Here is a 23,634-nt window from a genome sequence, read left to right on the forward strand (position 1 = left end):
ATTAATTCACTCAATCTTTATAACAATGTTGTGAGGTAGGTAATATAAATGTCTTGATTTTAGAGATAGGAAACTGAAGCAAAAAAACAGGTAAGTGATTTGCCCATTTGCCCAAAGTCAGGTAGCTCGTGCATGGCAGGGTTGTGATTCTGAGCCAGAATAGTTTGGTTGCAAAGCCCATGTTCTTACTTATGCAATGGAGTGGCCACCATTCCTCAGAAAGTTGTGGAAACCTTGTGGCACCACACCCAGCTGACCATGTTGTTGCCACACACTGGTGTGGGCAGTACATACATATATCCTACTAATGCAGGCTAGTTGTACCCCCAGAGATTAGCAAACTGGCTTTGGGGTGGCTGCTCAACAGATTCAGTGGATGGCCACCTCAGGAACATCATCTGGAATGGAAGGCTCATCCTGCTCCACCACACAAATCATGTTCTCACTCTACTCATGCCTAAATAGAGGTTGAATGTGGTTGCTTTTACCTGAAATCTTACAATATTTACCCTCATGGATCCAGGAAGGGCCGTGATTTAGACCTTGAGGTTGGGGTATTATTATTATTTTATTATGATTATTATATCAAGAGATCCATTCAGGCTTCACCTGGAAAGCAAGAGCTTGGAAGAGAGCCAGAGAGACATCATCATGTCAAGGGGCAAGAAACAGATCATCCTTCACAATTATAAGAAGTAATATTATCAGGTTTAAAACACACTTATTGAATTGATGGGGAGTAAGTATCAGATTGTTGTTTTAACCTGCATAACTTGTACTATAATTATTTTAATGATTGAGGTCTTTTGAGGTGAATGCATTTTCAGTGGCCCACTTGACATTCCTGGATAGAAACTATACAGGCATAGAGTGGATTGTGATAATTTCTCTAATAATGACTTCCTGCAATAGGTCCACACTGGCTTGATTAAAAACAGCATCACACTAAGAGTCAGAAAGCCAATACTTCTCTAATCGTACCAGCCCTCTCCAATTTTAAAGTCTCTACTTCCCCTCAAATTCCTCCCAAAGAGTCTGGGAGTCCCAGGCTGTGGTTCCTCTCCCCCACCACCCACCAGTAGCACCAGCCACATTCTCCACTCCTCCAGCTCACTGTGACCATTACCTTGGTATCAACTGTCCTGCTGATGTCCACTGCTGCTATGGACACCAACTAAAAGTGCCTGTGCCACAGCTAATCCTCACCAAATCTGTGCAGAAGCCACCAGTGCCTGCTCTCCCAACTCAAAGGCTCCTGAGGAGAATGTCATTTCCTGTTCCTGCAGGACCTGCCAGCTCCAGAACCACTGTCCCGAGCACATTCACTGGCCCCCAGACAGCATACGTTCACAGGCCTCTCGGACTAGTGACTTCCTCCTTTGCAGCCACCTCAGCCTCAGAATAACTTCCCAGGTAGCGTCCAAAGTTACCTTCCTTTTCTCTCTTGAGCCAGTTTTGTTCACTCCGTTTGTCTTTCCTCACGGTGTGTTCTTTCCGTGGAGACTCGTGGTCTCTCATGTAAATAGATGCCCCCCTCCATCAGACATTCCAGACATGTCTGAATACATGGGTAAACACTGATTAGGCTCAGAATGGGATTCTTTCTATGGTATTTATTATCATTATTGCTATTATCCCATCATCATCATCATTAACATAATGATGATGATGATGAACTGAGGTCTATTAGTGACACTCACCATATATCAGACCACATCAGGGAAAATCAGATGTACTCGCTTCCTCCATCTCATTTTTCATTTTTCCAATATAAAAACATTGCTAAAAGACCTCCAATAATTAATAAGCCTAATATCATATTTTTCATCTTTAAAATAAACATAATTGATGTTACATCCTAGAGAAAGATATGTTTAAGAAGCCTAGTACTGGCTTTTTCTTTTCACATATGCATATAGTTGATGTTGCATATTGGAAGAGTAAGAAGAAAAGTAACTTCAAATGGTCTCTGTATTAGATATTTAGCTTAGGAGTTGAAAGGTCTGTGTTCTAATCACACCTCACCCTTTAATTCACTGTGGAAAACCTCAGAACCACTCCCAATTTCAGGTTCCTTATTAATAAAATGATGGGAATGCAGGTTGTTTCGAGAAACATTTTATAGATATTCAGCTCCAAGAACAAAGAAGTTCTTAACAAATAATAATAATTTTCATTCTGATATTTTATCATCCCCCAGTGTTAATAAATTTGAGATTTATCCAAGGCATTTTATTTTTTTTCTTTAAAAGATTAGATAGATAGATAGATAGATAGATAGATAGATAGATAGACAGACAGACAGAGATAGAGATAGAGATAATGTGTTTAGGTACTGTGCTTGGAGCTATGGAGAATAAAAAGATGAATAATATAGATGCTGCCCCTAAATAACTAGTATTTGAGAATGTATTGGAGAATAAAATTTAAACATCTATAACAATATATGTGTCTGTCTATCCACACAACAAATTACCCCAAAACTTAGTAGCTTAAAACAAAAAAACATTTACTATCTCACAGTTTCTGGTAGTTAAGAATTTGGGAGTACCTTAGCTAGGTAGTTCTGACCCAGGGTCTCTCATGAGATTGAAGTCAGGAGATCAGCTGGAGCTATAGTCATCTGAAGGCTTGACTAGGGTGGCAAGATCTGCTTTAGCAGTCGCTCACTCACATGGCTGATAGCAAGAAGTCTCAACACTTTGCCAGATGGGCCTCTCCATTGAGCTGCTTGAGCATCCTCACAACAGGGAAGCTACTCTCCCCCAAGCAGGTGATCTGAGAGAGAGGAAAGGTGGAATCTGGAATGTTCTTTATGGCCACCCCTCCAAAGTCACAACCACCATTTCCAGAATATCCTGTCAGCTCTATTTAATGAAGGGAGGGGCTACATAAGGGCAAGGATAGCAGCAGGCAGGAATCATTGGGAACCTCCTGGAAGTTGGCTACCCCAATATATGATGAAGTCTCTCCAGGTTTTACCTACATGCAGGTCAAAGTCACACAGATATATTAAACTTCACCAGCTCTTGCCCTGATCACTAACTAAACATTTCACCTCTTAAAAGTCTCCTTTCTTCCCCAGCATTTCTGAGAGTTCCTAGAGAGGCTGCCACAATGCCACATGGCACATCCTCCTGCCTAGAATAGTGGCTGCATTGCTCCACCAGGCATTGCCACTGAGGAAATGGAACCCTCAGTGTCAAACCAGGCAGAATCTGTTTCAAATGCAAGAGATCTTCTCTCTACTCAAAATCCCCCTTCTCCTCTGGTGACTAGGGTTTTTTTTTGTTGGGCATGATACTGTGATTTATAATAAGAAATACATATATTTGGTCTTCATTCCTGTTTCTGGCCCAGAATTCCTAAAACCATTGAAATTTCCTAAGTTATTGAGAGCTATAAAGGTGTCTTTTCTTATGTTATGAGCGGATTTGTGAACCCCACCTAAGGCTGGGGACTAGTTGCTGGAGAAGCCAACCATGAGAGGGTTAGAACTTTCACTCCCACCCCCGACCTCTGGGGAGGGAGAAGGGCTAGAGATTGAATCCAATCACCAATGGCCAATGATTGCATCAATCATGCCTACATAATGAAGCATCCATAAAAACCCAAATGAAGAGGTTTTGGAGAGCTTCCAGGTTGATGAACACATGGAAGTGCTGTGGGAATGGTACACTTGGGGAGGATGTAGGAGCTCAGTGACCTTCCCTATACCTTGCCCTATTCATCTCTCCAATCTGGCTGTTCCTGAGTTATATCTTTTTATTATGAACCAGTAATCTAGTAAGTAAAACGTTTCTCTAAGTGTTGTGAGCAACCCTAGCAAACTAACTAAACATAAAGAGGGGGATATTGGAACCTCCAATCTATAGTCAGTTGGTCAGAGGACAGGTAATAATAACCTTTCAGCCTCTGAAAGGGTCAGTGGCAAACTCGTAGGGCTGAGTCCTTAACTTGTGGAATCTGATGCTATCTCTGGGCAGACAGCATTAGAATTGAGTTGAATTGTAGGACACTCAGCTGGTGTCAAAGAATTGTTTGTTGGTGGTGGAAAATACCCACTGCCAACATTGGAATTGGGTGCAAATCCCTTTACTGGGTCAAAGTCATAACTCTTTAGTCCTTCCTCCCCCAGCATGCATTCTCTTCCAGAAGCTCCTGAACCCGCATGCGAACAGCCTTGTCTCATCAGTTCACCAGATTGGCCCAGATATCTCTGTGTTACCCTTAGAACTAGGCATTTCTACCCTACTCTGCCCTTTATGCTCAGATATATTTACAAGAATAAAATAAAAAGTTAAAAATGCTGTTAAGATAGATGAGTATTTTGATATATTTGCTAAATCTCAGCCCTAGACAGTAGTTTTCCACTAACTAAATTTCCGCTACAGCTACTCTTACAATTAAGTCAGATAGAGTCCGGAGTCCAGGCCATCAATCACTGGGTGCTAACCTGTAGTGATAAACCCTGTAGCAAAACACGGGTGGATGAACAAACAGGTCAACAGCCACTTTAGTTAAAGGACTACAGAAATGCTGACTAAATTTAACACAGAAGCTTGCTCTGTACATTCGAATCAAAGGGAAGGCTGAAAGCAAACTTCAAGAATTACTGTGTAGTAAGCTCACCTTTATTTTTATTCCCTACCCCCACCTCATAAAAAAAAAAAAAACTATATTTTTAGTCATCGACTTTGGTATTGCTCAAAAAGCCTGAGTTTGAGCATAAAGCTGGAGTCAACTGTATGCCCCTGTAGCCCTCAACAGAGTCCAATGTTGGTCCCTCTATCCCTGATCAAGAACTCATGTCCTTAAGTGAAAGTTTCTATCACCGTGGAAGCCAGAAAACATCCACAAATACAAATAAAATAACTCAAGATGCTCATTTATAAAAACAGGAATACACTGTTTAGTAGACATCCAAGGCAGACAATCATAAATGAGGCAGGTTCTCATCTGATTGTTAAAGTTCTGCAATAGTAAAAACTCTCACTGATGGAACTAGTTAAAAATGTGAATTCATGAATCCAGAATTGGAAATTGTCGCATTCAGCATTATCATAAAAGAAGGCTGGCTTTGCTAGGCAAGGCTTTCTTCATAATGATAAAGGTTAATTGTGCTACTAAGACTTTCAGTCAGAAATGTTTCAATACATTAAACAGTCTTAAGGATCACATCAAACGATTAACTCACTGCAAATGGACATGCGGTGTATTCATTTCCCATTGCTGCAGTAACAAATTACCATGTATTTAAAATAGCTTAAAACAACACCCATTTTATTATCTCACAGTTCTGTAGATCAAAAGTCCAATTACTGTGTAACTCACCTGGTTCCCCAGCTTAGAATACCCCAAGGCTCTAATCAAGGTGTTGACATGGCTGTGCTCTTTTCAGGAGACTCCAGGGATGAGTCCACTTCCAATCTCATTCAAATTATTGGTGGGTTCAAGTCCCTTGGACTTGTAAGATTGAGGCTCCTGTTTCTTTGCTGGCTGATAGCTGGGGACTAGCCTTAGATCCTAGAGATCTCTTTCTGGCCCTCCTTGTACATGACCTTCCTCATTGTGAAGCCACCTGACTTCTTCTGCATTCAACCAGAAGAAAGCTCTGCTATTAAGGGCTCATATGATTAAATTGGGCCCTCATGGATAATCCAGGGTACTCCCCATATCTTAAGTGATTAGGGACTTCGACTACATCTGCAGTCTCTTTTGCCAAGTAGGGTAACATAATCACCGGTGTGACACCAGAGAGTGAAGGTCTTGGGGCCATAACTGTCTACCACATGGGGGAAGAGTATGGAGAAGGATTTCCTCTTTGTAATTGCACTTCTCTATTGCTTGGACATTTTTTTCCTTATTACAAGGAATTTATTAGTTTTGTAGTTTTGAAAGCCACCTTTAAAAATATTTAAACAATCATCTATTTTCAAGTATAGTCCATTTTCTTCAGAATCCTTCATTCATATATAACAAAAATTGTGTTCTTATCTGTTAGTTTAAAGGGGGGAAACTGACTAGCTATCATTGTTTGGCTGAGTTTGATTTAAGTTGGGCACTTTCAAGTTATAAATTATATCTGTAAAGGTTTTTACAAGGAAATCTCTTTCCCCAATATTTTTTCAGTTTTTTCAAATATTACTGGCATCATATACAGAACTGAAAATAATCTCCAAATGTGATCAAACACAATTTATGAAAAAAAGTGTTATGTAACTAATTAAACTATCAAGATTTTAAAACATGTATTACATACTCGCAGCACTAAGCATCGTGAGAAACAAAGAAGACGAAAATAAATGACCCTCACGTTACTTGAAATCTCACTGGGAGAACAAAGATAAGAAACACAAAATAATAGTCACTCTCCTGGGTTATGTACAATTGTACTTCTGGAGTTCAGAAGAAAGGACTGCCACTATCAGGGTATGTATCCTAAAAGAGCAGAAATTTGAGCTTGGCAATTATGTTCTGTCTTTCTGAACTCCTGTCCATCAGCTCCTCCTTCCCAAGTAGGGAGTCTGGTTAGAGCCCAGCATCCTAAATCCCAGGGGAGGGAGCAGCTGCTGGGTCACTATGTTCCAACCTCCTCTTATCACACCAGTGCAAATTCTTCAGGGTTCTGACACAGACAGCTGCAGAGGCAATCCAGGCAAATTATGATGGACTTTGCTATCCCGGGTCCAAAAAAATCAGAAGTTATCACAACAAACTTAATTCCCGCTCCACGTGCTATTGAGCAGTAAGGAATAACATGTGAAATATGCAGGATTTGGAGCAGCAGCGAGATGATCAACAGCCAAATATTCTAATTCTATTGTACTCTATTATAATAACCTTTAAAATATAATCGGTTTGGCCTTCAGCTCTACTAAATGGACTTAGCATTTTGGCAGTACGTGAAGGTTGTTACTGCACAGCTTTTCTTTTCACATCATATCTAGGATTCCCCAACTTCCTGGGAATATTTATCCATCAGTTTAAAGTAATTTCTCCAGAATGTTAAAGGACTACCTCAGACTATGTCCACCTCTCCTCACCAATTATCAAACAGATAAGTTGACTTGGACCCAAAAAGCGCTGTTTACCCTAATCCGTCCCAGAAGTGGTTATCAGCCAAAGTCAAATACATCAATGTCTGCTGTTCTCCATCCTGTTACATTTGCCAAAATGCTGAATAAATCTAGTAACATTACACAGAGTGCTTCTCAGACAAGGCTATCTGTGCTATTCAAGGAGGCTCGAACCTGACACCAAAATATGCTGGAGGCTTAGTCCTGTCAGAGTGGTATTATTAATAACAACACTATGAGTCAATTAGTAAATAATAATAAATTTTTTATAGCTCTCTGCAGTTTAGAATACCCCCACTGCACTTTACATAATAATACCTGGCATAGCAGTTGTATTTTCTAGCAGCTTCTAGCACAGTGGAAAGAGCATTACTCTTGAAATCGGACATTAACTGCGCTCGAAAGTAACCTAAGTCCTTCACCAGCTATAAGACAGTGGGCAATTCAACTAACTTCTCTAGGCCTTATTTCCTCATTGGTACTAAGGGACTAATAATATTTACTTCCCAGGTAAATACTACTCAACTGAAGAATTGAAATAAATCAAGATACACAGCAAGAACTTAGTAAGTGATACTGTGATTTCTCTCTTATAGGATAAGGACACTGAACTCAGATATTGGATTATTTATCCAAAATTTTACAACAAATAAATAGAGGAGTCCAGGCTAGAATTTAGATTGTCTGGGGACTTTAGTAAAAAGAGATGTGTACCATGCATACATAATACATCTCTTTGTTCTTTGACATGAAGGGGAACTACGTAGGTGGAAGAGATGAGCAGGTTGAAATCTGGTGTCAGCATCCATTTCTTAATCCCGACGTCAGGAAAATGGCAGAATCAGTTACACATAGAATTTACACAAGAAGTCATGAACCAAGATGTAGTCAGGGGGCTAATCTAAGCCACTCCACGGCTGGACAAAACACTTTCAGTGAAGGATACTTTCTTAAGTAACTAATTTTACTCAAGGCAGAGAACCATATGAATCCTTCCCAAGTGGCAAAATTATCTCTCCTCCACAAATGGGCCCCCTCTGGGATCTGATGTGAGCAAAAGAAATGATCAGGAAATACCAGGAAAAAAAGAGGCTACTTTGAGACCTAATGTAAGCTCTTTTTCAGGAACTGTGAAGCATGCAATGCCATCATAATGTAAAATGCATTAAACTGTCAAAGTGAAGATCCTGTCTTCAATCATGTAAAGTCCCACAAGATTTCCATGGTAAATTTTGCATTAAGAAATCTCCTGACCCTCTCCCCACCACTACCAAAAAAGTTGCCTTAGAAAGAAGAACAAGTAGAAATATTTTAACAGAATGTGTGGCACATAAACATACACCAAGTAAAACTGCAAAACCTTTTCTTAAGCTGAATAAATTTAAGCCTAAAATTTCATGATTATTCCATAAGTATTTCCATAAGAAATTCTATATGTAGTATTAATTACACATTATTTTACTCAATAACACAAAAAATCAAACTCCAGTGACTAGGTGTTATAATCAATTGTTAGGATCTTCCTATTTCAGGTTTGGTGTTATTAGATAAAACTGATCATTTAGGGCGCCTGGGTGGCTCAGTAGTTAAGTGTCTGCCTTCGGCTCAGGTCATGGTCCCAGGGTCCTGGGATCGAGTCCCACATCAGGCTCCCTGCTCAGCGGGAAGCCTGCTTCTCCCTCTCCCACTCCCCCCTGCTTGTGTTCCCTCTCTCACTGTGTCTCTCTCTGTCAAATAAATAAATAAAATCTTTAAAAAAAAAAAAAAACTGATCATTTAAGTAGGCTATGCAAATGTCCTTAGAAATGGTTACATGTCTCTATTTAGACATTTTGGAATTTGATAAATATATTATCTTTTTCACTTTAAAGCTGAAAATACACTGATAACCACTATTTAGAAAGTTCTAATTTTAGATCTTATGGCATTTTAAAATCTAGAGGCTCTTCTTTTATTAATAAAAGATTTACTGATAAAAAGCAGATCTTCTGCCTTCATAGACACAATGAAAACAACTGAGTCATATCTTTTTTTTCCCCTTTTCTCCCTGTCCTCTTCTTTTGTAGTCTTTTATAATCTAGGAGCATGATTATGAGAACTTGAGTCCTAAAAATAAAACTAAAAGCTCAAGGCTTTGCTGAACATGAATTCCCACACACTCCCATGTTATATTCTCCTGCCTCTGGTATCCAGTTCTCTTATAGGGCTCTATCTTCTATGGATGATGACAGAAAAATCACTCATAATTGCTGAGCCACAGGGAACCATACTGAAGGAGCCAAATAGCTCCTTTGTCAACTGTAGGGAATCCCAAGCACATTGTGTTCAATGACCATTTTGTAAACTTTATGGATTTTGCATTCATGCTCAATTCATAACATCTGAATTTTGCCTCATGTCTACAAATTACCCCGCATCCTTAATTTCAAAAGCTCTTTTAAAAAGACGGAAAACGTGGTGTCTAAACTAAAGAAATCTAAAAAGACTAAAAGAAAATTATCCATGGGTTTAATGAGAGGTTAAACTATTCAGTCTTAAACATTTTAATAGATTTTTGTTAGAATCAAGAGGTGATTAATCAGGAGTTTTGATTTTTGCCTAAATTCCTGGCAATATAACTTATATTTATAAAGAAATATACCATATCATCTACTGAAGTCTACAAGTCTAATTATTTTGGGTATTGTTGAACAAAGCAAGAATAACCACAAAGACAGTGGCCATATTAATAATACAAGTCAAATAAACTGAAGTCTATAAATGGAAACCTACAATAGTACAGAGGTTTTCAAGCATTTTTTAAAATCACAAAAGCCCATTTAAGTGAAATCTTAGAACCTTAATAATTAAAGCAATTAAAGTTCCAGATGTGCTAATTAAAGTGGGCCCCGTTGCTAAAGGCTCATCCTCTCCCTCACCCTCAAGATTGCTTCTAAACCACCTCCACAGAAATCTTGAAATCAGCAATTAAAAGACCCGAATTCTAGGGTGAAGATTCTGAAGACCTGAATTCTAATCCTATGACTGCCACCAAAAAACTGAGTGACACTGGACAGGCCACTCAATTGCTCCGAACCTACCCTTTGGGGTGAAGATGGATGACCATTGACAACTACCCCAAATCCAATATTCTATGATTTGCATAGTTTGGGATATGGTTTAACTTGTGGTCACATCCCTTAGAAGCATTCAAATCTGTATAAGACTTCAGCCAGTGAATTTTTGCTCCCCCTGTTTTGGTTTTTTCCCCTCATCTCTCCTACACTGACTGATCTGGGAGCACAGAAAGGCTGTTGTTGCCCAGCTGTTCTTTTCCCACCAGAACTGTTTTTTAACGACGTACAGTGGAGTCACTGAATCTAATCTTTCTGGCCCTCAGTTTCATCTGCAGTTTATGGACATTTTCAGAGTTTACTTCTAAAAGTGAATGTCTGATTTTTTTCTAATATATTCTTGAAGTTCAAGTTTTCTTCCCTGTCTCTTACTTCAAAGACACATATAATGTTTAAGAAACTCAACACTAACAGAATTGTACTATTTTTAGTGTAGGTGCAAAAAGTGATGACTCTTAAAACTAAGTTGCTATTAAAAAAATTAAGTTGCTATTAGACCAGATAATGACCCATTCCAATCTATTAAATATATATTATACATATAACTATATATATATGTATATATATATGAAATATGAAATTCAGGTCGTTAAGGACTTGCATGGTACCAATATCCTCTAGCCTTCACTGAGAAGCTCATATATAAAGAGTTAAAAAGAGCCTCTCTCTACTATATTGATTTTAAATATCAGCTTGCACTTTAAAATACATATATATTAATTCATGTCATCAAAATGACCATATGCTATTTATATTTCAAATATCTGTCTACAAATACTTCACAAGCAAACAACGACTAAGTTTCCCTACACTACAAGAGCAACACAAAGCCACTGAAAGAGGCAACACTGTCTTCCCATCTCCCCACTCCAACCTGAATGATGCTTCCCTTAAACTTAAAGAAAAAGGAGTAAGGTGGTGGGTGTCCTGACTGGGAATGTGACCTGTCCTAACATACCAAAAACTGGTCATTTCAAACTTTCTTCTGGGTATTTGTGTAGCCTTCAGTGTAATGGACTCAGACTCCTCATGCACTTCTTTAGCAAGAGCTCCAAGGGACTACCTTGAACATGGAGGAAGAAAAAAGCCAGGAATCTGCCTGCATAATTCAGTCCATGCAGATTAGGTTTTGCTTCATGAACCATTTTCTGCTTACAATTGATCTAATAAACACTATTGTTTTTCAGAATTAATATACGTTTGAGGAGCAAGTGAGTTTATTTGGACACATGTGTATTCATTCTATTCAATTGCTGCAGACTGGATGACCAACAAGAATTCTTATTCTCCAGTTTCCTTTGGCATGAATGTCAGAAGGGAACCAGACTAGGAATTTGTAAATCCGCTTGGATGTTTCTACTAGACCAAAATTGCCCACAGTCATCTTAGACTCTCCTGCCAAGCCTGCCCCAACCCCCTCCACTGGATATTACTAAGGACTTGAAGTTTCAAATGTAGGGAAGTGCTGCTAGGAACAACAGGGGCCTGATACCAGATGAGGGAACGAGAGAGATCATGGGGTGGTAATGAGCCTGGCAGAAAGCCCAGATACATCCTGCAGAGTTTTTTAAGAAGGAGGCATCCTTCTTTACAAAAAGTTGGACATAAGGTCAAGGAGCTTAAGGTCATTCAGTACAGGAATGGGGGCATTTGCCTGAGACAACATCCAGTAAACATTTAAACCCCTGTACGTTTTTCCCTCAGATGATAGGAACTCACATGAGACACAGAATTGAAATTTTGCTCTTCCTATGATGTAGTTCCTTTTAGTTTCCCCAACATCTTGGTTAAGTTGTGTGTGCTTGTATAGCAAACATTTGGGAGGGTGAAAAACCAAGGAGCAGGACAGGAAAAGGAACTGTGATCTGGTCTGGATCACTTTCTGCTGATGCTTATGCAGAGGGAGGAGACTTTTGGAGAGGCCTGTGGTCCAAGAGTCCAAGGCAGTGATCAGGAGCAAAGTAAATGGTAGATGACAGTATAACTAGACCAATAAAGTAGAACTGGCCCTGAAGAAGCAGGTACAGCAGGTGATTCAAGAGTTAATGCGAGGGGCGCCTGGCTGGCTCAGTCATTAAGCATCTGCCTTCGGCTCAGGTCATGATCCCAGGGTCCTGGGATCGAGCCCTGCATCAGGCTCCCTGTTCAGCGGGAAGCCTGCTTCTCCCTCTCCCACTCCCCCTGCTTGTGTTCCTGCTCTCGCTATCTCTGTCAAATAAATAATTAAAAAAAAAAAAAAAAGAGTTAACGTGAGATTCCTCTCATTTTCCCAAACACATGCAAGGAAAACCACCATTAAAAACAGGAACTGGCAGGGGCGGCTGGGTGGCTCAGTTGGTTAAGCATCTGCTTTTGGCTCAGGTCATGATCTCAGGGTCCTGGGATCAAGTCCAGCATCATGCTCCCTACTCAGTGGAGAGTCTGCCCCTCTCTCTCCCTCTGCCTCTCTCCCTGCTCATCATGCTCACTCTCTCTCAAATAAATAAATAAAATCTTAAAAAAAGAAAGAGAGACAGAAACTGGCATATGGGATTGCAGAGGCCTAAAGATTAAGCAGATTCGGGGGCGCAGAACCTTGAGGTAAAAGGCTATGTATCTCCCATGAGCTATCAAATGAAATTTCTGCCCCTGCTTTTTAGCACACATTCCAAGATCACATTTGCACAAAAGTACCACAAAAATAGAATCGGTCCTTTGGGAACAGAGAGAAAGAGTTGCCAGTTTATTAATGAAACATTAAATTTATTTATTATAGATTTCTTGTAGGCTGGCTAAATTATTTCATCCAGGTGCATAAGAAAACAGGATAATGACAGAAAAGATTCCTTTTACCAGGGCAGGCTTTGTAAGCTAATCACATACACTAGGCTGGAAAAAACTACCAACTGTTATAACATCATTTAGCATGCAGACTACAGCTACGTTGGGAAGATATGATTGCAAAACCTATAAAAGCTTTAGAGATGTTTCTCCTCCAGTTTGGCATAAAATAGAAGTAAGAGAACTCTCCATTTTCCCAACTACAGCTTAGGCATCATAAAATAATCATGAACTGTGCACTGATGACCACAAGCTGAAATCAAACAAGCGCCTCACTCACAGACCCCCCGCCATTCTCCTCTGTACATGTTCGAAGACCAGCTCCAGGAACATATGCATTTGTTTGAAACTGTCCTTGGAGCTTAAGTTCAGCTAACCTTTCATTAAGCTATTTAAAATGAATTACATGGTCTAAATGGATCTTGAATCTTTTAAGGACAAATGCACCATACAAATATAAACACAGCAGAGAGCTAAGAGAAAACTCTATTCAGCTAAAGAATATGGCAGATCCTTCCATAAGAAGAAAGAGAAGCAGAAGAGCCACAGGCATTGCCATCAGAAGAAAGCACAGAGGACTGCAGGAGGAGGTTGATGGTGACAATACAATGCCCTACAGAGCCAGTCCCCTGGTTGCCACACAGGGGCCACATCCATTCTGCATACCTCAGTGTTTGAGGGATGGAAATGGGGATATTTCTAACCTGCAAGATTAATGAAACCAGGCTCAAAAGCAGCTTTGGGCCTCTTTAAAAAAAAGAAAAAAATCATTTATAAGTGCCAGGTATTATCATTCCCAGAGAAGTAGAGCAAACTGTCAACATTTTTTTAAATACTGAGAAAGCATAGGGGAAAGGGAAATCTAGACAGAATTTTTTATGGGATTATCAGCAGACTATTAAAAAGAAAATGACCTCTAGCACCTGAGATCACCTAATGTGACCAAGACTACTGGAAGCTCACTTAGATATGCTTCTTCTTCCAGAATACACAGCTAACCTACATTTCCTGGCCCCCCGTGAGTTGGGTACAGCCATCTCCTGGGTTCTGGTCAATAAAATGTGAGCAGATATGATATATGCCACCTCCAAACCTGCCCCACAGGAATCCCCACATGCTTTGTGCTCTTTTCCACCAGCAAGATGCAGTTGATGACAAGGTGCTTTAGGTGCTTGCTTCTCAGAGTCTGGTCCAGGAACCAGGGCCACTGGCACCACCTGGCACTTAACAGAAATGCAAAATCGTAGGTCCCATCCCAGACCTCCTGAAAAAGAATCTGCATTTTAACAACCTCCCCAGAGGATTCATATACTCATTCAGTTTTGGGACGCAGTAGTCTAGACTGGAATATGGTACAGTGGCAAAATGAAAAGAGCATGAATCCCTGAATTGTCACATGGAGGAAAGCCATGGGCTGACTAGAAACATCTGTAGTGCATTCATGAAAGACTCGCAAATAAACTGTATATGAACCATTATATATTTCTGCTTCTATTTGTTAACACAGATAAGCTTACTCTAACAAAGACAATGAAACATGTCTATTCCTAAACCATCTTGAGCCTGTACTCTGTCGTTCTGGAATTTGGAATATCAACAAAAACCTTAGAAGCAGCTTGAACTAACCAAGAGGTTATTTTATCACACGACAAAGCTCTGCATGGCTCCAAACTGAGGGTGCTTTGGGGTTTCTTTTATACTAGCAGATAAGTTGTATAAAATAAAGAGAGGGTTTTTCAACCGCCATCTATTTCCAGGTCAAGCTTTCTTTCCTTCCATTATTTCATAATGTTATCAAGTCCTTTTTAAAAGGGCCAGTGTCAGTTTCAGCATCCCTGCTGGCTTTGAGCATCTATCATTTTAAGAATGAAATCATTCTTCATGGCATATTATGAGCCTTTTTTGTCAGGTAGTTAACTAAACTGGCACCAGTTAACTGTGATCTAAACTTTATATTGACAGATCTGGCAACAGACTGACATTCCTTGCACTAATTTTGGCTGTCCAAGCTGAAAAAAAATATGTTAGAAATATGATTTATCTTAAGCTGACAGCAGTCTTCATCGGGGTGCCAGCCACTGACAAAGTAAGGGAAAGGACCCAGCATAAAATCCTGGCCGAATATGCTTTCAAGGTAGGAAGAAAGAATTTAGAGCCTCTGTTCCTCAAAGTCATAATTTAATTTAACAACCAAGGCTGGAAGGAAAACAAATGTTTCTCACTAAGCCTCACCATCAACAATCTATTTTTCTCCAATACCACATTTGTCTTACCCTGTAAAGCCCAGGATTACCATCCCCAAGTCTTACAATAATACCTGACACACACCAACTATTCCAGCAGCTGAGCAGAGCCCCTGAAATGCAATTATAGGAAAAGATCTAATAAACCAAAGATTAGCAACAGAAATGTGAGCACTGTTAACTGCTTTTCTTTGGGGCTGATATGAAAGCCAGAAACTAACCAGCTGAAGGAATAATGACACAGAAGACACTGACAAAATTGGAAAGATCCATCAGCATAATCATGGTGCATAAATGACAGCGTCTGGGTAGCAGCAGAATCATTTGACCATTAGACCCTAAATTGTTACATCTCTCTTTTCCCATTGAAAAGGAAATGCAGAAATACATTCAGACATTCACAAGAAGCGCTCTGGAATGTTATTAATATTTTCTAGACCAATCATTCTTTATTAACAACCCAAACCCCACGTTTCTAGAGTATGCTAATATTTTGTGCAAATACATTAGTATGTAGCTCATGGTCATCTTTTACTTTTGGTACAATTTGGTAAGAGGTGTATACTGGTGTGTATAAATACTAACGATGAGCAACATAAAATAACCCTGGATTCTGTCTTTAAACCCTTGCATTGGTATTTATGGCAATAAAGGAGACGGAGCAGAAGGAACCAGGAGTATATACTGCCTAGAAGCTAAAATTATTTCCTAGTGCCATCAAGCCAGAGTGAATAAAGTTCTCCTGGGGAAATACCATTCATTCAAATGGACTGAACTGGACACTACGGTGCCATTAAGTGCATACCAAGTAATCATTTGCCAAACAGTTAACCTTTGATGTTAAAAAAAAAAAAAAAAGGTAAAAAAAAAAAAAACACTCCAGCCTCTTTATCTCTATTCCCATTTTTAGCAGCCAAGATGTAAATGCAAGAAAAGCAGCACATAAGACACAAAACATAAACTACGGTACTTGGAAAGCCTGAAGTCAATACACTTCCGGCTCTTCGTTCCTTGCCTGCTCTCCGGCCTTGGTCCACATTTCTCGTGGGTGTCCATGCTGCCCACCACCATCGCCATCCCATGGGTGTCCATCTGACCTCTCCTCCCAGGCAGTTCTCTATCCTCTACTTCCTTCTTTACCTCCTCTTCTCCATTAAACAAGTTTTTCATGTGGCCCACTTCTTTCCCTCCTCGACAAATGGTTAATTCATGTTAAGTTGCCAAAGGCTTACATCACTTTAGTGCTTTAAAACCAGATAATGTTTGTATAACCGACACCCTCTGTATGTTAACCCTCTAGAAAATGACTCAGAGAAGAATTTAGATATTGTGAGAAAGCCAGGGGTGGGGATGGGGAGGTTAAAAAGACAAGCTTCTTAGCTCCTTTTCAAATAGCTTAATGAAGTTGGCTGCTTTTTCTGCAAGTGTGTAAAACTGACTTTGACACTGAGAAAATTTTTATGATTTGGTAAGACAAGAGAAAGGAAGATAAGACAAGGAAAGGGAAGGGAAAGAAGGGAAGAAAGCAATGGCAGATATAATCCAGTCACGTGGTAAGTGCTGACATATACTTATTTAATCTCCAATCTCTATATGCTACACCCACCCACCCAATTTACAGGTGATGTTCCTGAGGTTCAGAGGCATAAAGTAACTTAGCCAAAGTCACATAGTAGCAGAGCCAAGACTAAAAACCATTTCTCTGGATCCCAGCTTCATTCATTTCCTTTGGCCCAGCCTGCCTTAGGCATAGCAAACTTGCCCCATCATTCTGTTAGGTAACTGGAAGGGCTAATTTCTTTATTTTATCATAAAGGGAATGTTTCTGAAGCCTGACTCCTGGACACAGACCCTTCCCAAGTATTATCTTTCCTAATGCATCTAAACTCTGTAATTGCTTTTCCCCCACTGTCTTATGCAGAGCACCTACATATTAAAAGTGGGGCCCGACCTGTGAGCTGCTCTCCTCTTGACTAATGTTAATATTTCAAATTTTATCTCATTTAGGAAACAAGGACTTTTCTGTCTGCAATATGTTTAAGATGGAGTTTACAAACAGGTGGAATTCTCCTTCCAGAGGAACAAGAGAAATATACTAGGAAAACCCTCTGGGGAAGCCGCAGGTCATTAGCAGCATGACACACAAGAATTCACATTGAACCTGGCCTCCTCTGACATTAATGCAAATGCGCACCCTAACCCCAAGGGTTGAGGAGTAAGAAAGGAAACAATGTGATGAGATGGGTACTGGCAGCTTTGCACTGGGGGGGTGGGGGGGAGTGAGGCAGAGGGGGGCAATAAATGCAGCCTGTGGGCTCTCTCATTCTCCCCACCCATTCTGTGCCATGAAAAGATCTAGGACTGCATGAGGAACAGAAAGTGGCTTTGTTTTGTTATTGTTTTTGTCTGTCACATCCAACTAGACTGCACATTTAGGGCAGTTGACAGACTCAAGAGAAATACCTCAGAGCAACCAGAATAAGGAGGTAGTGCCATGCGGCAGAAGGACAATAGGGTTGACAGGCATGTCTTTGCTGTCTAGGTATGACTGTGCATGTGTATGGATGAAGAAAATGAACACCATCCTCACTAAAGTCTTATCCAAGTCCAAAATTTCTTCTCACCCTCCTCCTCACCCCCTTGCTCAGGATAATGCTTGCGACAATGAGACATCAGGGGCTAATTTCAAGCTAATACCCATTTCCCCACACCCTTGTGGAAACAGCTGGAGGCATTTCGCTGGCAGGTGATTCTCACTATTGACTCTCTCCCTCTTCACAGCCTCAGCCAAGCACAGGGAAATCTCATGTCTTGAGGGACTAAAAGGAACCTTATGAAAGACAAGCGCTGTGCTAAGCACTTCAACACACCCCATCTCTTTTAATCCTTGCAGAAACTGCATAATAATTATTATTGTCTCCACTTTAGAGATAGGAAGATTGAGGTTCAGGCCATTAAGTGAGCAGCCCCAAGCCATAAGCAAGTCTGAGCTAAGATGTGAATCTAGATGTTCTGACCAGAGGCCAACTGCTCTGAGCCTGTGAACCTGTTTCTGCTTCTACAAATCTCCCCCACTGGCAAGCACACATGCGCAGCACACACCGTAGCCCCAGCAGAAGTGTGTCTGGGGAATGCACTGACGGTCTGCTCTAGGTACTAGTGAAGGAAGGAGAATTACAGGGAGGTGAAAGTTTGCTTCAGAATCAAACTGGAGTACTAGACCCCAGCTTCTGCTGAAGGAGAAATGGAGCCACAGTGTGACATGGCAGCCATGGGTAACTTTGCATTTGGGGATAAACTAAGTTCCCAGGCCCTCATGGTGTGGAGGATTTGGTGGGGGAGTGGGGGTGGAGGTGGCTAGACTCAGGCAAAGCCCTGGGACACCACATCACATGCTTTGTTCATGTTCTCCAGTCGTGTTCTGAGCTGGCCCAGAAAGACAGGGACATGGTGGGGAAAAAAAAAAAAAAAAAGGACTGATTGAGTACTGGGTTGAATATTTGTCAGAAACATAGTAGAGAAGGCACTGGGTAAGCTCAGTCGGTTAAGCATCTGACTCTTGATTTTGGCTCAGATCGTGATCTCAGGGTTGTGAGATGGAGTCCCACATCGAACTGCTGGCTCAGCGGGGAGTCTGCTTCTCTCCCTCTCTTTTTGCCCCTCCCACCACTTGCGCTCTCTCTCTCTCTCTCAAATAAATCTTAAAAAAAAAAAAAGAAACATAATAGAGAGCATTCTAATATTAATTAATTAAAGTATATGACCTTTCAAATTTCTCCAACCCTAGGATTCCATGAGAAGAAATGTCTTTATTTTCTTATATAACTTTGCACATTGGAGGAGATTATGATGAGAACAATAATAGTGGCGAAAACAAGCATTTACTGGGCTCTCACTATGTGCCAGGCATGCCTATCTCTGATTATTAGATACTGTAATCCAGCACCATATGGACAAAGACAGTGGAAAGAGGTAGAACAAGGACAGCAACAAATTAATTAACGAAGTAGGAATTTAATTTGAGTGGAGTCCAAGGGGAATTGTAATTCATTCTGGCAGGTTGCACAAGACTTGTCTTGCCCTTCAACAATGCAACGAAAGCAGTAGACAAAGGAAATTTCATGAGACCGCCCCATCACTGCCTAGAGGAGAAAACACAGTGGAATTGTGTTAAAGTTGATGCTTCTGACAGTGATCCTGACATGAGGGGTGGGTGTGACCTTTCCTGAACTCTCAGAGCCTAGAGTGACAATCATAGCAGTAATCACTATTTGTAAAACACAATCATATGCACTTTCTCCCCACTGTTTCCTTCACAGAACTTGATGCTATCTTAGCACTTGCGTGCCCTGCTTGGACTGTGGCTCTTCAACTAAGTCACTTTCCAAGTGGCTCTCCAACTAAGTCACAAGTTCCTCAAGGACAAAGCCCTGGTACTTTTCTATGTATCTCAATAGCAGTTAGCTCATTAATAAGTACACAGTTGGTGCTCAGTAAATTCCAACGGAATGGAGTAAAAAATCAATCCTGATGTGGACGTCGCAGCCACTTCCACTCAGGGGATGTATGCAGACTATCCTTTGTTGGAACAGCAGCTGTGACATGTAATATCTACCCTGACCTGCCATCTCTTAAAATGCATCCTTGATGCTCTGCTTCAACAGGCCCTTGCGGTTCTCCTCAGACTTCCCTTTTTGTTGACATCCTTGAGTCTTTGGGGGCCCTGCTGTTTGTCCATCATTTTTCACATGCTTCAGTCCTATGGAATTTTACTGTGATAGCTAGCCCAGAGATTCTCAAACTTGAGAAAATCTAAGAATCTCCAGGGTCCACCCTTAGATATTCTGTTTTGGGACAGAATCAGAAATCTACAGTTTCAGTAAACCCCATCAGGTGATTTATGATGCAGGTAGTCCATGAATCACCCTTTGAGAAACACTGACTATCTCAATGGAATTATAAGATAGGACCTCAGATTAATTATTACCAGAATTCCTAGGAGTCAGAATCTTGAATATGCTTTATTTCCGGGGTCCTGGAATCACTGTTAGCTTTTCAGGAGTCAAGTATATCAACCAAAGGATTTTCTGAGAGAAAACACCAGAAAGAAACCTGGGTGTAGTCAGAAAGCTGCCCATGTGCTTAGATACCAGACTGAGGCATAAAGGCCAGGGAATCAATGGAAAAGCAACCACTTTAGAAGGAAAATGAGGTCAGGAAACAGGTTTCAGGTCACAATGAAGGGAAGTCATGGCCCTTAACAGTGCAAGGGCTAGTGAGTTGTCAATGTGCTTTGCTCTGGCTGAAGCCACCTGCTGTTTGGTGGCTATGTCATCATCAATATAAGCAGCAAAGGTCATTTACATTCCCATCAGCAAAGTATGAGGATTTCCAGTTTCTCCACATCCTCGCTAACACTTGTCACTGTCTTTTTTATTATAGTCATTCTAGTGGATGTGACACGACATCTGTGATTTTAATTTACCTATGATTTAATGACCAAAGATGTTAAGCATCTTTTCATGTGCTTATTACCAATTCCTATATTTTCTTCTGTTTATTGCTCTTCTAGCATAAAGTCACAATATCCTTAACATAGAACCACTGAATTTGAGAAATACAAAAACACTTCAAAATTATATAATCTAAGCTCTTTATTTCAGATATAAAATAAGTGAAGACTTGAGATACACAGTGCTTTGCTCAAGGCACAAAAAACAAACTTAACATAAATTGGGACTCTAATTTCCTAATTCTGAATATACCATATTTTCCCATTTCTCACTTTCCTACCAGTAATTAAGCCATTCTCTAATATAGTTATTAGTGAAAAGAAACTAACAAATGGAAGTCAAAATTGTAGGTTTCCTGGGAACACGTATCATGTCTTATCCATCTTTGTGACTCTCTGCACCTAGTACAGTCTCTTACCTACTGTAGGTGCTTAAAGAATGACTGTTTGTTTTTTTGTTTTAAAGATTTTATTTATTTATTGACAGAGACACAGCGAGAGAGGGAACAGAAGCAGGGGGAGTGGGAGAGGGAGAAGCAGGCTTCCTGCTGGGTAGGAGCCCAATGCGGGACTCGATCCCAGGACCTTGGGATCATGACCTGAGCCAAAGGCAGACGCTTAACAACTGAGCCACCCAGGTGCCCCTTAAGGAATGACTGTTGAATGGAACTAAATGGAATAGCATTAATGAAGCTTCAGCCCAGTCAGAAGTATAATGAAATCAAACGCAATAACAGTCCTTGAATATACTGAGCATATGCTGGATTTCATATTATATGGCCTAAAAAAATGTTTTTTAAATATTGTTGACACCAAGTCATTGAGCCATTAACTCAAAGTGGTATATTCTTTGAACATTTGCCTCTGAGTGATCTGGAATGTTTTAAAATACAGCTGTCCAGGGCTCCCTCCAACCTTACTGAATTAGCATCTCTGAAGGTAAGGCCTGGAAATTAGCATTTCAGAAGTCCCCCAGAAATACTTACAAACCAAAAGAAACATGAGAGCACTGGCACAAGCACAACAAATGTGTAAAACATTTTGAGTCTATTTACTTGCAGGTGTTAAGCAGAACAAAGACTGGTGACTTAGAAGGACTAGTTCAGCCAGTGGAGCATGCATCTCTTGACTTTGGGTTGTGAGTTGGAGCCCCACATTGCACGTACAGTTTACTTAATAAAATATATATGAAGAAGTGTCCTAACTGCTGAGCTACTTAACATAATCTCATAACCTGCCAGTGATGTACATGACTTCCTGGGAAGCTTATAAGAAGTTGTGGTCAATAATCGGCAATGATTTTGCAAAAACATTAAGAGACAAAACACTCCTTAATTGTGATGGACATTGTTGTAAAATGCCTTGAAAGGCTCTCAGCACCATCACTCATAATGTTGCCAACACCTACAGCTTTGTTCCAATTATTTGGATTATAAGAATTTACAGGCAACATCAATTTTGATATGTCCACATTTGCTTGTGTGAGATTTAGGAACCCTGTACAACAACCATATCTGAGCAGTCAGCACTGAAATTTATCACCTTTTATCACATAATTAGGCAGAAAAGAAGAATGTAAGTGATTAAGGATGAACTGAAGCAAATGTTCAGAGAAGGTGGATAAACAAGACTAGTTGAATTTCTATCTTCTAGGTTGCCACTCCTCATCCAAACTCTGACATCAATATTGTTAATGGGGCATTATGTGAATATAAATTGACCATTTCTTTCCAAGCTTATTCAACTAGAATCTACTAAAAATAAGTCTCCATCTTCCTCTGGCCCCACCCACTCTTCCCTCTGCCTCATTTTCTTCAAGCATGTAACAGATTGTATTTTCCAAAGACAGATGCAAATATGTTGCCCATCCTACCTGCTCTACAATATGACTTTACCACTCACCTATCAAGAAGTGACATCTAGGGGTGCCTGGGTGGCTCAGTCATTAAGCATCTGCCTTCAGCTTGGGTCATGATCCCAGGGTCCTGGGATCGAGCCCCGCATTGGGCTCCCTGCTCTGCGGGAAGCCTGCTTCTCCTTCGCCCACTCCCCCTGCTTGTGTTTCCTCTCTCGCTGTGTCTCTCTCTGTCAAATAAATAAAAATCTTTTAAAAATTTTAAAAAAAGAAGTGACATCTAAGAGCTCCTGAGTGGCTCAGTGGTTAAGCATCTGCCTTCGGCTCAGGTCATGATCTCGGGGTCCTGGGATCGAGCCCCAAATCGGGCTCCCCACTCAGCAGGGAGTCTGCTTGTCCCTCCCCCTCCCCCTGCTCATGCTCTCTCCCTCTCTCTCTCAAATAAATAAATAAAGTTAAAAAAAAAAAGAAGTGGAGTCTATTTCTCAACCCTCTCTTGAATTTAGGTGAGCTCTGAGATTAGTTTGCCCAATAGAATACACCAAAATTACATTGTACCACTGCCAGGATTGCCTTTAACTACACTGACAACTTATGTGATTTTTGCAAGTCAGACACCATGTAAAAAATATGACTACCCTGGGTGCCTGGGTGGCTCAGTTGGTTAAGTGACTGCCTTCGGCTCAGGTCATGATCCTGGAGTCCCTGGATCGAGTCCCGCATCGGGCTCCCTGCTCGGCGGGGAGCCTGCTTCTCCCTCTGACCCTCCCCCCTCTCATGTGCTCTCTCTCTCTCTCATTCTCTCTGTCTCAAATAAATAAATAAAATCTTTAAAAAAAAAAAAATATGACTACCCTGAGACAACCATTTTGTGAGAAATTAAAGCCACTTGGAGAGGCCTTGGAGAATTAGACCTCGTGTGGCAAGAGAAAAAGATCAAGTGAGACACTGGACATATGAATGCAAACACCATCTTGGAAGTAGACACCCCCCCCACACCAAGTGGCCTAGT

This window comes from Halichoerus grypus, chromosome 4 (assembly GCF_964656455.1).
Source record: "Halichoerus grypus chromosome 4, mHalGry1.hap1.1, whole genome shotgun sequence".
NCBI classification, from domain to species: Eukaryota; Metazoa; Chordata; class Mammalia; order Carnivora; family Phocidae; genus Halichoerus; species Halichoerus grypus.